This window comes from Triticum aestivum, chromosome 3A (genome assembly GCF_018294505.1).
Source record: "Triticum aestivum cultivar Chinese Spring chromosome 3A, IWGSC CS RefSeq v2.1, whole genome shotgun sequence".
In the NCBI taxonomy this organism is placed as follows: Eukaryota; Viridiplantae; Streptophyta; class Magnoliopsida; order Poales; family Poaceae; genus Triticum; species Triticum aestivum.
In genome coordinates, this window is record NC_057800.1 from 516,783,437 (window position 1) to 516,798,744 (window position 15,308).

General features: G+C 45.5%; 1 pseudogene; it reads right to left on the minus strand.

Annotated features, from left to right (window-relative positions):
• Positions 1–280: 280 nt before the first annotated feature.
• On the minus strand, positions 281–755 carry LOC123056969 (probable ribosome-binding factor A, chloroplastic; annotated as a pseudogene).
• Positions 756–15,308: the final 14,553 nt, after the last annotated feature.

Genomic DNA, 15,308 nt, shown 5'->3' on the forward strand with positions numbered 1-15,308 from the left:
AGCATCTCGATAACTTGGTCCAGGGGTGGGTCTCCGGGCCTCCGAAAAACCCGGTCGCCGATCTTGAACTTGTACGCCTCCGGCTGCACAAAATGAACTCCTTCAACTACAAAACACATACATCCATGCATGTATACACTTGAGCTAGCATGCACCAACCAGTGTGTAACTAACCAACTACTCCAGCTAATTAACTTCAAGCATGAACAATTAACCAATTAAACAAGATAGAAACTAGCATAATGATCTATAAACAAAATGGGAAGTAAGCAGACGTGACCTAGAGGTCGTTGGAGAGCTCGGGCGTGACCTGGAGGTACTTGGTCTTGTCCTTGAGCCCGGCCATGGCCACCTTCTTCCCCAAACACGGACACATACACCTTGCACACCTGCAGACACAAACTGGAGCAGAGACAAGGAACTCAGCATCCCAGATTGCAGCGCAGCCGCATCGTTTCGAGGGAGAGTCTGGGCATGACCTGGAGGTCGTTGGAGAGCTTGACGTCGGCGATGGTGGTGGGGGAGGAGAGGTAGCGGTCGGCGCCCAGGGCGGCCTCGGGGAGGACGGCGCGCTGCATGACGGGGTCGCGGGTCAGCATGTCTGCCAGCTCCCACTGGATCTGCTTCGCCACCATTCGCACCCGTCGCTCCTTGGCCATGCACCGCACCATGCGCAGCCGCCGCACGGAGACGGGCGCCTCGGCAGCGAGTGCCCGTGGCAGTGGCGAGGACACCAGCGGCCGTCATGGGAACATCCTCACTGGCTTCATGGTGGTGGGGGATTTTGCGCCGCGGTGAGGCCGTTGGCCGTCGCTGTGGGGAGTGGGAAGGGGAGGGGCGAGAGGAGGAGGGCGTGGGGAACGGCGACGAGCTCCGCCGGAGGGAGGTGGTAGCGGCAACGCGAGACAGCGAGGAAACGGGGGATCTGGATGGTGGAAGGTAGGATGGCCAGCGCTGGGGGCGATGAAGAGGTTGGCAGCAGCGGGGGTGGGGGAGGCCGGCGGCGGGTTTGGGATGGCAGAGAGAGGGAGGTCTGGGTCGGGGAGAGGGGGATCTGGGAGGAGGTGGTGGCGGCGAGGATCTGAGGGAGGAGGAGTGCGGCGGCTGCGAGGAGAGGAGGGGTGCGATGGGGGGGGGGGTCGATGGGATCTGACCTAGGGTTTGGGCTGCGGGTGGGGGGTATCTCTTTTTCATTTTATTTTATTTTTTTCTGTAGATAGATGGATGGATGGATCTGGGATGGAGAGATGGATGGATGGGCGCCATGTCATCAATCCGTGGGAAGAGTCGTGATTGGTTCAAAAAAACAGTGATTTTAAAAAAATGTCTAAGTACTAAAAATAGAGGGATTTTGTGAAGTAGCTATCAAAAATATTTTGCAAAATGGCACCACACAAATTTTCACTAGATTTAGACCACATTTTATGGATAAGGACCAATTTCTATGCATTTCTGATCTTTCTAGCTATTTTTAATCATTTTCTGAGTGCCCAAAATGACTTTTTTGTGAAGGACCTACCATATATTTGTTGCAAAATTGTACCAAATAAATTTTCTAAAATACTAGGACATATTTAATGCACAATTGACCAAATGATTGGGTGTCAAATTTTTTGATCCACCTCTCATGAAAAAGACAAATTTCCGCTCATTCAGTAGGAAACGGGTCAAATTTGAACTGTAGCGTCCTCATTGTTTGTTATTTATTTTTTCCAAAAATCATTTCTAGGTACAAAAGTATCTATTTAATCATAGAAACGCCAAAAAAATTCCAAGATTCAAGCACTAGCTAGGAATGGTCATTCCCGCCGTTTTGACCGCATTTTGAAACGGGCATAAAAGATTCAAAAAAAATCAAAAAATTGGGAAACCTTCGCATTGTGTCATTATATGTGGCAAAGTTCCTAGAAAAAATAACAAACTTGTAATACGGCAATTATTTTAAAAAAGTGTTCTCAAAAACGAGCTATCACGTGTGGAGATCAATGGCTTTCAAGCCAAATGATCAATCTTATGGCCACATCCATGGCATAGTTTGTTCAAATGATCTCATATTGTGCACAAGGGTGCATATTGGAATGCCAAACAATGTTGCCTAAGGAAGTTTTCATTTTCTTTGGACGAAAAAACCATTTTCCATTTTTTGAGTGCCCAAAAGGAGGGTTTTTTGTGAAGGACCTCCCAAATAATTGTTGCAAAATTGGACCAAATCATTTTTCTAAAATACTAGGCCATATTTAATGCACAATTGACCAAATGGTTGGGTGTAAAAAGTTTTGATCCACCTCTCATGAAAAAGACAAATTTCCGTCGATTTAGCTAGAAGCGGGTCAAATTTGAACTGTAGCTGCCTTGTAGATCGCTCTTTATTTTTTCCAAAAATCATTTCTAGGTACATAAGTATCTATTTAATCATAGAAACACCAAAAAAATTCCAAGATTCAACCACTAGCTAAGAACGGTCATTCCCACCGTTTTGACCGCATTTTGAAACGGGCATAAAAAATTCAAAAAAAATCAAAAAATTGGGAAACCTTCGCATTGTGTCATTATATGTGGCCAAGTTCCTAGGAAAAATAACAAAATTGTAATACGGAAATTATTTGAAAAAAGTGTTCTCAAAAACGAGCTATCACGTGTGGAGATCAATGGCTTTCAAGCCAAATGATCAATCTTATGGCCGCATTCATGGCATAGTTTGTTCAAATGATCTCATATTGTTCACAAGGGTGCATATTGGAATGGCTAACAATGTTGCCTAAGGAAGTTTTCATTTTTCTTTGGACGAAAAAATTATTTTTCATTTTTCGAGTGCCCAAAAGGAGATTTTTTTTGTGAAGGACCTCCCAAATAATTGTTGCAAAATTGGACCAAATGAATTTTTTAAAATACTAGGACATATTTAATGCACAATTGACAAAATGGTTGGGTGCAAAAAGTTTTGATCCACCTCTCGTGAAAAAGACAAATTTCCACCGATTCAGTTGGAAGCGGGTCAAATTTGAACTGCAGCTGCCTCATAGTTTGCTATTTATTTTTTCCAAAAATCATTTCTAGTTACATAAGTACCTATTTAATCAGAGAAACACCAAAAAAATTCAAGATTCAACCACTAGCTAGGAACGGTCATTCCCGCCGTTTTGACCGCATTTTGAAACAGGCATAAAAAATTCAAAAAAAAATCAAAAAATTGGGAAACCTTCGCATTGTGTCATTATATGTGGCCAAGTTCCCAGGAAAAATAACAAACTTGTAATACGGCAATTATTTTAAAAAAATGTTCTCAAAATCGAGCTATCACGTGTTTTATCACTTGTAATACGGCAATTATTTCAAGCCAAATGATCAATCTTATGGCCACATTCATGGCATCATTTGTTCAAATGATCCCATATTGTGCACAAGGGTGTATATTGGAATGGCAAACAATGTTGCCTAAGGAAGTTTTCATTTTCTTTGGACGAAAACACCATTTTCCATTTTTCGAGTGCCCAAAAGGAGGTTTTTTTGTGAAGGACCTCCCAAATAATTGTTGCAAAATTGGACCAAATCATTTTTATAAAATACTAGGCCATATTTAATGCACAATTGACAAAATTGTTGGGAGTCAAAAGTTTTGATCCACCTCTGGTGAAAAAGACAAATTCCCGCCGATTCAGGAGGAAGCGGGTCAAATTTGAACTACAGCTGCCTCATAGTTTACTATTTATTTTTTTCCAAAAATCATTTATAGTTACGTAAGTACCTATTTAATCATAAATACATGGTTTGATGGCGATACGTCGAGGTTTGGGCGGTGGCCAAGGCCCCCAACTCTAGAGCGCGTAAACTCGCATGCCCGACGCGTGGTCACCGTGTGACCGTGGCGTTGCCATGTGTTCTAGGCAGCCTAGGCATGTCTAGTGGGTTGGGCACTCCCCAGGTAGGTTCTAGGAAGAAAATTACAACATAAGATTCTCACGAGCAGACCGATCGATGCTCAAACATGAATTAGCAGCCAAGTGTTTGATTAGCGGTACGGGAAATGCACATGGCCAATGGGCGTGAGTTTTTGCTGAGGATGATCATCTACTAAGAAGAATGTCTTCGCAAATTTTCAGATCAAAAGGAGGATCCTAGGTGGTACTTGCTTTGCAAAGTACCACACTGGACAAAAATATGAATGTTGAAGTTGGGCTCAAAATAATGAATGGATTGAGCTAAAATTTGGTGGAGGATGGTTATTTGGGCATTGGAAAGCACCGTAGAAAATTAATACCATTTGGACATGCCAAAGTGGTACTTCCTTCACAATGCTCTTCTATGGACAGAAACTTGGGAAAACTAGTGAGAGAAATTGGATGAATGAAATGAGCTCAAATTTGGTGTAGGTAAGTTACATAGGTATGGTTATGCCTTGGTAGATTTTCAGATCATTTGGGTAAGCCTAGCTAGTACTTACTTCACAAAGCTTCTCTCGAGGTAGAAACTTTGAAAATTTCCTGAGAAAGATTGACTAGGAAAATGGAGCTGAATATTATCATGTGGCAATGATTTGGGTATGGAAGAGTGCCCAAAGAGTTTGAGGTTAATAGGAGGGGTCTAGATAACACTTGCTTTGCAACGTGCCAATTTGGCCATAAAATATAAATTGAACCTGGGCTCACATAGATAATTTGCCTGAGCTGCAATTTGGAGGAGGGTGATAATTTGGGCATATGAAGAAACTGTATAAATTTCATGTCATTTGGATATATAAAAAAGGTACTTCCTTCACAATGCTTCTAGGTGGACAGAAACTTTGGAAATTTGCCGAGGAAGATTTGCTAGGCAAGTGGAGCTGAATTTTGTCATGCGGTAATGATTTGGATAGGAAAGAGTGCCCAAAAATTCCGAGGGCAATCAAGAATATATAAATAGCACTTCCTTCATAAAGTGCTGTCGTGAACAGAATAGGAAAATGAATATTGTTGAATTAGTTTTGAACTAGGCAAGGAAGAATATTTACATATTTGATGAAGATATGACCCAAAGAATTTGTGAGATTTTTTTGGGAATTTTGGGAATGACAGAAATATAGGTTGCTTCACAACCTAAGGCAAAAACTGCCACATGGACATGACACATAGGCAAAACTGATGAGGTGGCGCCTAGTCATAGCAACCCACCACAATTTACAAGGTTATGACCATCTATATTGGTCATGATCAGCTAGAAATAAGGCAGCAGACCAGTGCTATCTGCTTTATGACCATTTCGTGTAAGGAAATTACGACCTTTCTGACCAAAATGGTCGTTATAGTTTAGGTTTTGGAGCCCCCCGAACAACTTTTGACCAATTGGTCTGAAATGGTCATAGATCTATGACCAATTCTTCCAGGGTCACTCACAGAAGGTCACAAGTTGACATATTTCTTGTAGTGTCTCTTTTTCTCTACATGTTTAGCATGACTGTGTACAATATCTGACATGCATACGAAAAAAATATGGTGAGATTATGTAAGGAGAGCATGCAAAAATTTAGAGTGATGGTAACAACCAGTGGATCGATGTTTTTCCGTTGAACCAAAATAGCCCTAATGGATCGACGTGAATGTATAGTAATAAGTGATGCAACAAATGTACAACCTCTTTGCCGTAGCCGTGTTGACCTCAGCATCATTGGGTTGGTCGCTGAAGCAGTTGAGGCAGAGGTGGCTGTCGGAGGTGTGGAGGAAGATCTGAGGAATCTGTAGACGGCGTCCAGGGCACTGCTCTGTTGTGATGAATCGTTCTGTCGTTGGAGCAGCTCCGGTGAGCCGTAAGACGTCAAGGCTGAAGCAACACAAGACAGACATCGTCAATCTCAAGTGGGATTCTAATAGCATCTCCAATAGATGATGTAAAATGGATGTAAAATTAACATCACCAAAAACCACCTGACTACAACAGATGAGGTAAAAACTGTTGACTCTAAACTTAACTGTCGAAACTGAAATTTACTATAGAATCTGAATGCTACTGTCGAAACTGAACGCAATGGTAGCAGAGAGGCACTTGACATGTAGTTTAGGGAGGGCCTGCAGTTCATCTTCAACCTGCACCCCCCTGAGCCGCCAGCCACCACCGACCGAACCGCCGGCCCCAGCGCCGCCTCGCCGCCCCGAAACAACTCGCCACTGCCGCCCCGGGAAGCCTTCTAGGCCCCCCGCCCCCACCCTGAACCCTAAGATAGATAGTGGGGTACCTCTTCGGCGAGCCCCCGTCCCCGCTGCGGGTGGTTCTTCCTTAACTCCGGCAAGCCCCCCAACCCCTGAAAATTGACTGACCCAAAATTCGATTCAGTCGACTGAAGTGTGGCTTAATCGGAGCAGAGCAGCAGCACGAGCGAGGGGGAGAGCAACATCAGCAGCTGGGCGAGCGAGTGATCGAGCGAGCGAGAGCCGAAGCAGCAGCAGTAGATCCAGCTGGTATGGACGCCGCCGCCGAAGGGGCCTCGCACTGGGGGAGAGCCGCCGTGGAGATGTCGCCCGCGGCCGGCTTCAAGGTAGCCGCTCCATGGGGGTGCGGGATGGAGCACCGTCGGCGCCGGGAGGTCAGGTTAAGGAGAAGGTGAGATGCGATGAGTGTACAACCTCTTTGGTGGCACCGAGTAGGCCTCAGCTTCATCCAAGGAGTCGGTGAGGATTCTGCGGTTCCGGTGGAGCAGGTTAAGGCGGCGCTGTGGGGATGGAGTAGCCGCGATAGACGAGGCGATCGTCGGAGCAGCTCCTTGGAGGTGGAGGACGGGGCGGCTGAACCATTGGGACGGCAGATGGACGATGGATCCTCATCCGGGGAGGTGGACGACGGACGTCGAGCTGTTGCGCTGGACGACGTCGTCGGGGAAGAGGCCCCGGTTGGGCAGCAGTGACGTGGCGGATGGAGGAGGGTGGGGTTTCACGGCTGGAGCAGAGAGGTTATGGCGGCCTGGGATTTCGAATGGCGAAAAGGGGGCAATGGGAGCGGTGAAGCATGACTTAGGAATGCGCTTGTCCAAAATGTAGGGTGTGTTACAAAAGTACCCCCCCCACCGATTTGAACTAGCGGCCCTTTCGGCTCGGGGTTAGAAGGGGGATTTCGCGTGTCGGGATTTGGCAGCTGGAGGGAGTTTTCGCGCGCGTTGTAATTTCGGGATAGCAAGGCGCGAGTTGTGAAGGCGCCAGTTTTGGGAGCACGATATCTGAATTTTCGGGATATAACAAGACGCGGGTTGAATTTTGGGGACAAGCCTAACGTGTAGTAATATTGTACTTGTACGTACCAAATCAATTCGCACTTCCCTCAACCAAAAAGAAAACGAAAACAATAAAACTATTCACACCACACAAAGAGAGAGTCTTGCCCCGTTTTACTATACAAATGCTATTCAAAGCTACTCCCTCCTTCCATCTATATAGGGCCTAATGCGTTTTTCGATGCTAACTTTGACCAAATATTAGAGCAATGATATATGACATGCAACTTACACAAAGCACACCGTTAAATTCGTCTGTGAAAGGTCCTTTCAATGATATAATTTTCACATTGTGCATGTCATGTACTATTAATCTTGTCAATAGTCAAAGGCGGTCTTAAAAATCTCATTACGCCCTATATAGATGGAAGGAGGGAGTATGAATCCATGTTATGTCCGATTAAATTTTTTCGCTTGTTGTATAATGCATGTAACCTACTCATACCAACATTTTTGTGCATTCCAAATGTCTATACTACCGCTGCAATTCGAACTAAATTTGAATTTGTTTCTCTATTTCAATAAGAATCTACAATCATGATTGTTGCCAACTTCAACCATCATAGTTTCCTTGCTATCCGCCAGATATAAATCAGACGGCCTATAATGCAGGATGGCAGGCACACCATCATCAACAACTCTGTTTTTTCATAAGAGTAGAGATAAAACATATTAAATGTAGTATACCATGTTCATAACCACACCATGTGTATCACCGTTATATATATTCACGCATCCGTCAGTTGGAAACACTATGATAAGTTCTTCAAATATCCGAATTCGCTTTTTATAATGAAGTATATATGATCTCTATTCGTCTTTTACACACACACACAACCCTCTTATCTTTGTACCCAGCGCTAACTTTCTCTTGTGCATGCACACGCCCGCATCCCTCTCACCCTCCCTCAGCATTCTCTAGCTCCATCATGCAAATTCGTCTTTTCACTTTAGGTCGTTCACCCACGGTGTGTGTAGGCCCCCCAGCTCCTTCTTTACGGCACACATCGATCGATATGCCTCTCTAGCCAGGTGTGCCTAGCACAAACACAAGCTTCCCCTCTTCTCTTGTCACCGTCCATGCCTCACTCCCACCACTCTTTCCATCGTTCTCGTACTCGCACACTCCTCCCCCTCGATATAGTATGCCTCTCGTACCACCTCCTACATGCATCCCTCTCTCTCTATCCTTCTCCTCGTGCCTCATTTGCTTCTAACACACACATGCATGTATACCGATCGGTCTCCCAACATATACCTAGATCGACTTTAACTACCCCCCCATCGATCGACGTACCTCACAAGTTATGTCTCTCCTTTCTCTTACAAAGGGCGATTGATCTTCCTATGTAGTTACGTCTGCTTACCACAACCACATCGTCCCCCCTCATCATTCGTTCATGCCTCTTGACCCGTCTCTCACACACACGTGCACAGACAACAAGCAGCCATCTCCTCTCTTATTGATATTGCGGGCGTGCCCTCCGTTTGTCTAGCAAGCCTATCCCACCATTTGTTAGAAGCAACTCCACTACCACCCCCTCCAACACTCTAGCTCTGTCTCTCTCCCAACCTTATTCATCTCCTGCACATATGCATGGATGTCGATCGATCTCCCTTAATACATGAGGCAGATCGATCTCCTTAATACATGAGGTAGGCCTCTCTCCTCCTCCACACATATACCAGCCATTGTACCTCTATAGTTAATTGGGCCTCCCTCTTCACCCACCACACACCGATAGTCGAGCGCTGCAGGTAGGTATCCATGCCACAGAGACAAACTGCACATGTCCCATCTCACGTTCCAGTAGGCCAACCACTCTATATCTTTGACATGGGCACACACAAATTCGATGGCACTCTTTATTGATCGCGCGTGCACACACACACACACACATCATCATCATCCCTCTCTTTGATTCTATGGACACCTCAAGCCGATGAGACCTTCACTCGCTTCTTGTGGATCGCCCCCTCTATATATATGTTATATCCAGGACTCTATTTCACACACATCGCATATGTTAAATTTTTTGATTGACCCCCCCCCCCCACACAAAAAAAACTCTCAAGAACCCACACACTATATCTCTCTAGGGTTGTATCTCTCTCACACAACCCCACGCAGGTGGTGTACATATACAAGAAGAGAATATGTGCACCGTGCACGTACTCACGCTTCGTGCCCAGCCACACCTGCGCGGGTACACGGTGGAGCTCTTTACGAAATGGCAGCCCACGTGCTAATTTGAACGCATATAGCGGTTGTTTACCTAGGGAGGTCGTGTACCACGCGTGCACGAAACAAAGTTCGACTTGACGCGTTGTCGCGTTATTTTTAAATAAAGTTATAGCGCTCAATGGCACGTACACAGAATATAAAACGATTTTTATGGAGGAAAAGGTAGTTCGCTCTTCAGAGTATCTCACACAAGGCTCCGGTGGCCTCTCTCTCTCTCTCACCGTTGGTCACTGACCCGGCCACATCCCGTCCGCCGGGGGAAAGGGAGTACGGTGGCCTCTCTCTCTCACCATTGGTCACTGATCCGGCCGCATCCCATCCGCCGGGGGAAAGGGAGTACGGTGGCCTCTCTCTCTCTCTCACCGTTGGTCACTGATCCGGCCGCATCCCGTCCGCCGGGGGAAAGGGAGTGCGGTGGCCTCTCTCTTACTGTTGGTCACTGACCGGCCGCATCCCGTCCGCTGGGGGAAAGGGAGGAAGTGCATGGTTTCTCCATTCGACGGCGCTGAGGTAGCACGTCCCGATCTGTGGTACATGCCGTTCTCTCTGACCAAGCTCCGGCGCGGTAGGGCCTACGCCACCTGCTCGCAGATTCCGCCCGCCGCCGCTCACCTAGTTACATCCCGATGACCTCCAGGTATCCCCTCCGGCCTTGCTCCACTGCCCGTTTTCCCACGTCGCTGCATGTGGATCTTCCATAGTTCTTTGCCCAAAACGTCGCTCGTCCGACGTACTTTCCATATTGCATTCTCTTCCTCACACCGTTTTAGACAAACACAACCGTGTTGTTATCTTCCCTTAGGACAAGGAATATGCTTCTTTTTTGTCGTCGCATGTGTCATCAACTATTATTGGCCAGTAATTGTTTCCTTTCTACCTCTTTTTTGCAAACAGGGCTATCCATTTCACGTTGTTGCTATTGCGACCTTTTGGTGAACTGCACAAATCACTTTTTTCTTAAGAGTGTTTTGTGCAGTTGTACTAAAATGTCACACGGGCAACGTCTCTACATTTCAGTGCGGCTGCACAAAGGGAGATTGGTTTTGCTCTATCCTCCTCATCCAACTCCGAGCCTAATCTTCTCCAACTAGTTAGTCTTAAGAGAGACTGCAAAGGTGACCGGCTTCTATTTGTGTGTTTATTGTTTCATCAGCAGTCCTCTATTATCGTAATCACGCTTGATATCTTTGGAACAGGGACGCTCAGCTCTATTTTAGTGGAACTGCACAAAATGATCGGAATGTTGCATGCTACAGACAACTACTTTTTTTCCCAACATGCCTTGTTGATTTAGACAGAGCTGTGGGACGTTGCTGCCAATGAAAGCATGGATCAATTTTAATTTAACACCTTCTCACAACTTTGTCTTCAGTTGTAATGTAATTATTAGCTCTGATCTGCTAATAATTGACATGCATTAGCAAGGTAGTTAGTTTTTTATTGTTTCCGAAAGAGCATCGATGGCAAGACACGCGAAATAAAAGCTGAAAGCTCACACCATTGTACAATTTCATGTCGCTGGAAAATTATTTGTATAGTACGTCAATTATGTAAACAAATGATGGAAGCTTGATAGCATTGCCAGAAGCCTCTTCATCATCCGGGTCCATGTGCCATGCACAAAATTATACCCCTTCGTTCCTAAATATTTGTCTTTTTACAAATTTCAAACGGGCATATTTTAGAGTTTATATTCACTCATTTTGCTTCGTATGTGTACTCCTCCGTTCCTAAATATTCTATTCGTATTAACAGAGATTTCAACAAGTGACTACATACGGAGCAAAATGAGTGAATCTACACTCTAAAATATGTCTATATACATTCGTATGTGCCAGTCCATTTGAAATATCTAAAAAGACAAATATTTGAGAGAGAGAGAGTAGTCACTCGTTGAAATCTCTAGAAAGACAAATAGTCCAGAGTATATCTAAGAACCGAGGGGGTAGTGCACAACCGCATGGGAGACTCAACCCGATCGTTGTGCCGCATTAATAGTGAGTAATGAGCAGTCAAATCATAAGCCCCACCTTTCTCACTGTAAGTTGCTCTGAAGAAGCAACCATCAAGACGCTCTTCTTTGAATCCGCTCATAATACTCCATCCGTCACTGTTTATACAGTGCGCTTCAGAAAAAGAAAAAAAATCTGTGGGACCAAGGCGACTAGCGATCGGCCTGAAAAATAGCAATGGTAGTTATAGCATGGCGTCTATTACTAGAGGGAATAATGCGTACACACATGCATGCAGTGCTTCCACCCCGGGTACACACATGCATGCACTGCGTAGTAGTACAGTACATGGAGAGAAAATTTTGGACTTGATTGTGGTTACCACACCCTAATTAATTGAGCATTATACCAAACGCGTATAAAGTCTTTCTGGTGGTGGAAATGCATTGAGAGAAATGCATCATAATGAAGTGCGCCCTGTAAACTGTGACAGAGGGTGGAGTAGTATGAAGGTGCAAAACCATGTACGCGTACTACTGCGCTTGGCTCTTTGCCCCTTCGTGAAGTCGAACAATGATGGTACTCCGCATGTCGGGTACTACAGTGTATGCCTCTGACAATCTGACACCGAATGGACTGATGCATGTCCACCGAGGGTAGGTTGCATTAGTCAAAAGGCGTAAGCGAGCTTCACCTTGTCCTGCAAGCTTCTCCTCGTTCTGTGAGTTGATGGGACACACCAAAAAGTAGTGCTAGTCCATACTCCCTCCTTTCCGGTTAATATGGCTTAATCTTTTTTGCGGGTAAATGAGAGAGCTTTATTCATATATAAGCATTCTTAGGACGATTAGCCAAGACACTGGTCACTAGGAAGCGAGGTACCCCGCAAAAAAGAAGAAGTAGGAAGTGAGGTGTTTCATCAAGCCAGCTCTCGGCCACATTCAAAGTGCAGCAAGCACGGTTCGCACGAAGATGCGCCGCAAGGTTTGCTGACCTGTTTACATGCTGAATAACAAAAAACGAGGAAATATTACTGAGCGCTACTATTTGTAACAGGATGAGCCAGAATTAAGCGAGAATTGTGGCGAGTGTTCCATGCAATCAACTTCCATTATCACATGCGAGAACCCTCAAAGAGAAGCAAATGTGTTGAAGATTGCTTTATCACATTTTAAAATTATAATAAGAGTGCAGACGCTCCTCCATCCGGTTCCTAGTACTAGTATAGTATGTACCTTTATGGACTATAGTAGTAGTACTAGTAAACTTTGCGCTTGGCTGTTCGGGAAGTCGAACAATAATAGCACTAGTAGTATAGTGTATGCTTCTGGCAGCCTGACACCGAATTAGCTGTTGCATGTCCACCGCCTGAGCGAGGGAGAGCTTGCATTAGTCAAAAGTTTCTCCTTGTCCTGCGAGCCACCGTGCGCAAGCTTCTCCCGCCCTGCAACCTTCTCCTCGTTCGGCAAGTTGACGAGACACATCAAAGTAATGCTAGTCCATGCTGCCTCCTCTCCGGTTAATATGGCTTAATTTCAAACGAGATAAATACACTGTCTGTCACTGTATATTTGTAAAAATACGGTCAGTGGACTTCATAATATGCTCATTGCACTCAATATATATATATATATATATATATATATATATATATATATTCCGGTGTTCATACGGTCACTACCTCACCCTGACTGAGTATGTGTGTGCATGCACGTGTAGGTTGAGCACTTGAGCGTGAGCGTGTGTGTTCTATCGTGTGCTCGGACATGCATGCATTAGGGCGTCGCGCGCGTTTTTGCGTCCATGTGTACGTGTGACTGTTGCATACACGTAGGGGGAGTACGTGTAGGGGCCACTAAGGAGCAGTCAAATCACACAGTAAGTTAGTCGGAAGAAGCAACCATCATTTCACTCTTGAATGACACGTACGCAATATAAAATGGTTGATATGGAGACAAAAAGAAAACCACTATATATACACTAGCAGGAGCCTAAGCTACAAGCCTTCTTGCTTAGGTTTCTCTCTTCACAAGCATAGAACGACGGGCCTGATCCCGCAGCTGGGGGAAGGGAACAATGTTCTGCGTAGACGCAGTCGACATCGGCGAGGGAGAAAACCCATAGTCGGTGCGTCCCAATCGGGGGTCACCGCGGTATGGGCCGATGCCGCGTCCCAACCGCCCTTCTAGCTACTCCACTGTCGTAGCTCCATCTCCATGTCGATCTTTCTCTACTTCTACCGGCTTCTACTTGTGATGAGTTTATGTCTCATGAACTAGTGCCAGTACTATTATTCTAATTACACTTCTTCAATATCTTTGCCATCAGGGATGCTCAGGTCGATTTTAGTGGAACTGCACAAAAGCATCGTATGATACGAGGGTGCCAGTCGTCTTTCCTTCGACAGGTTCTACCTGGCCCATAAATTAAATCATGTTTAAGGTTTAGGGTTTAAGTCGTAGTGAACCCATCAGTAGTTTTTCTATTGTACACGCTCTCACAACTTTTTTCTTTAGTTGTGAAGTAAATATTGGCTATGATTTGTGAATCATTGAGATGCATCAGCATGCGTGTTAGTTTTCCTTTGTATTTGATGGAATGTTGTAACGGGGCAACCTTGGAATAGGAATGAAAATGGAGTGGAAAAGTTTCCGTTTTTTCGGAGAAAAAATGGAAACGGAGAGAAACCAACGTTTCGTTTCATTGGATCGCACCATCGAGCAAAACCAACGTTTCAATCACGTCTGTCGTGTTCGTGTCTCACCCTCCTCCACGGCTCGACCCCACACGGTCGCTTGGCATTCCACTCATCGCAAACCGAGTAGTATACCATAACTTTCCCGCCTGCTTGTCGATGGATTGCGCCATGGAGTACTAGCACTACTGGAAGAGATTGACGGGTTGGAGGAGGACAGCTAGCTATAGCACGGACTCCCAAGAACTTACTACTAGAAGAGATCGTGCATGTTGTAGCCGGCTATTGCGACCTTTGAACACGGAGCAGCCGCGTGCACCCGGAAGCGACGCGGGCGACGCTCTCTCGGTCGGCGCGCCACAATCAATGTCGGCGTCAGTGAGAGGTCGCGTCCGCTCTGGCCGGGCATGAATGCGGCACTGACCGTTTCTGGCAGGAAGCACGCGCGGGTGATGAAGAGGGTTTGGGTTGGTCAGGACCGGCCGTGGCAGCGGTCCGGATGTGCGCAAACAAGAGATGATGTACGTTAATATTGTTGCATATATAATTAACAACGTAAATAATGTGCCAGTTGGACAAATATGATTGGAGATGGAGATGGAAATGGAATTTTACGTAAACACGGATATGCATGTCTATGTCTATGTGTGTGCGCGCGACGACTCTCGCGACCTGGAAGCGGGGGCGTGTTTTTGATCGAGTTTTCTTTCTTGGTACGTTAGAAAATCAGTTTGTCTAATTCACATTTAGATGTTATTTAAGGATATCACATCTAAGCTCCCACAAGTATATAATGTAGCAACAACAAACAAAAAAACTAGGAAACTACCACAAACAGAGTGGACATCAACTTATATGTGACATAACTATGTCACATCTAGATGTGTCCTAGACAGACCCTTACAAAATTGTCCGCCAGTTTTCGTTTCTTTTTTCCGGGAACGCGCATATTCTATTTAAAACCACTGCTATGGAGAGATTTTTTTACTCCATTATAGCCTCTTGTTTGATAGAGTTTCTCGCGTCTCGCTCTCTCACCCTCTCCATATCAAAACAAGATGACAGTGTCTACTCTATCTCTCTCCTCACCGGTGGTCACAGATCCGGCCGAATCCCGTCCGCTGCGGGAGGTGAGGAGGTGCAGTGTTGACATTGTCGACGTCGGCGACGAAGGAAGCCGAT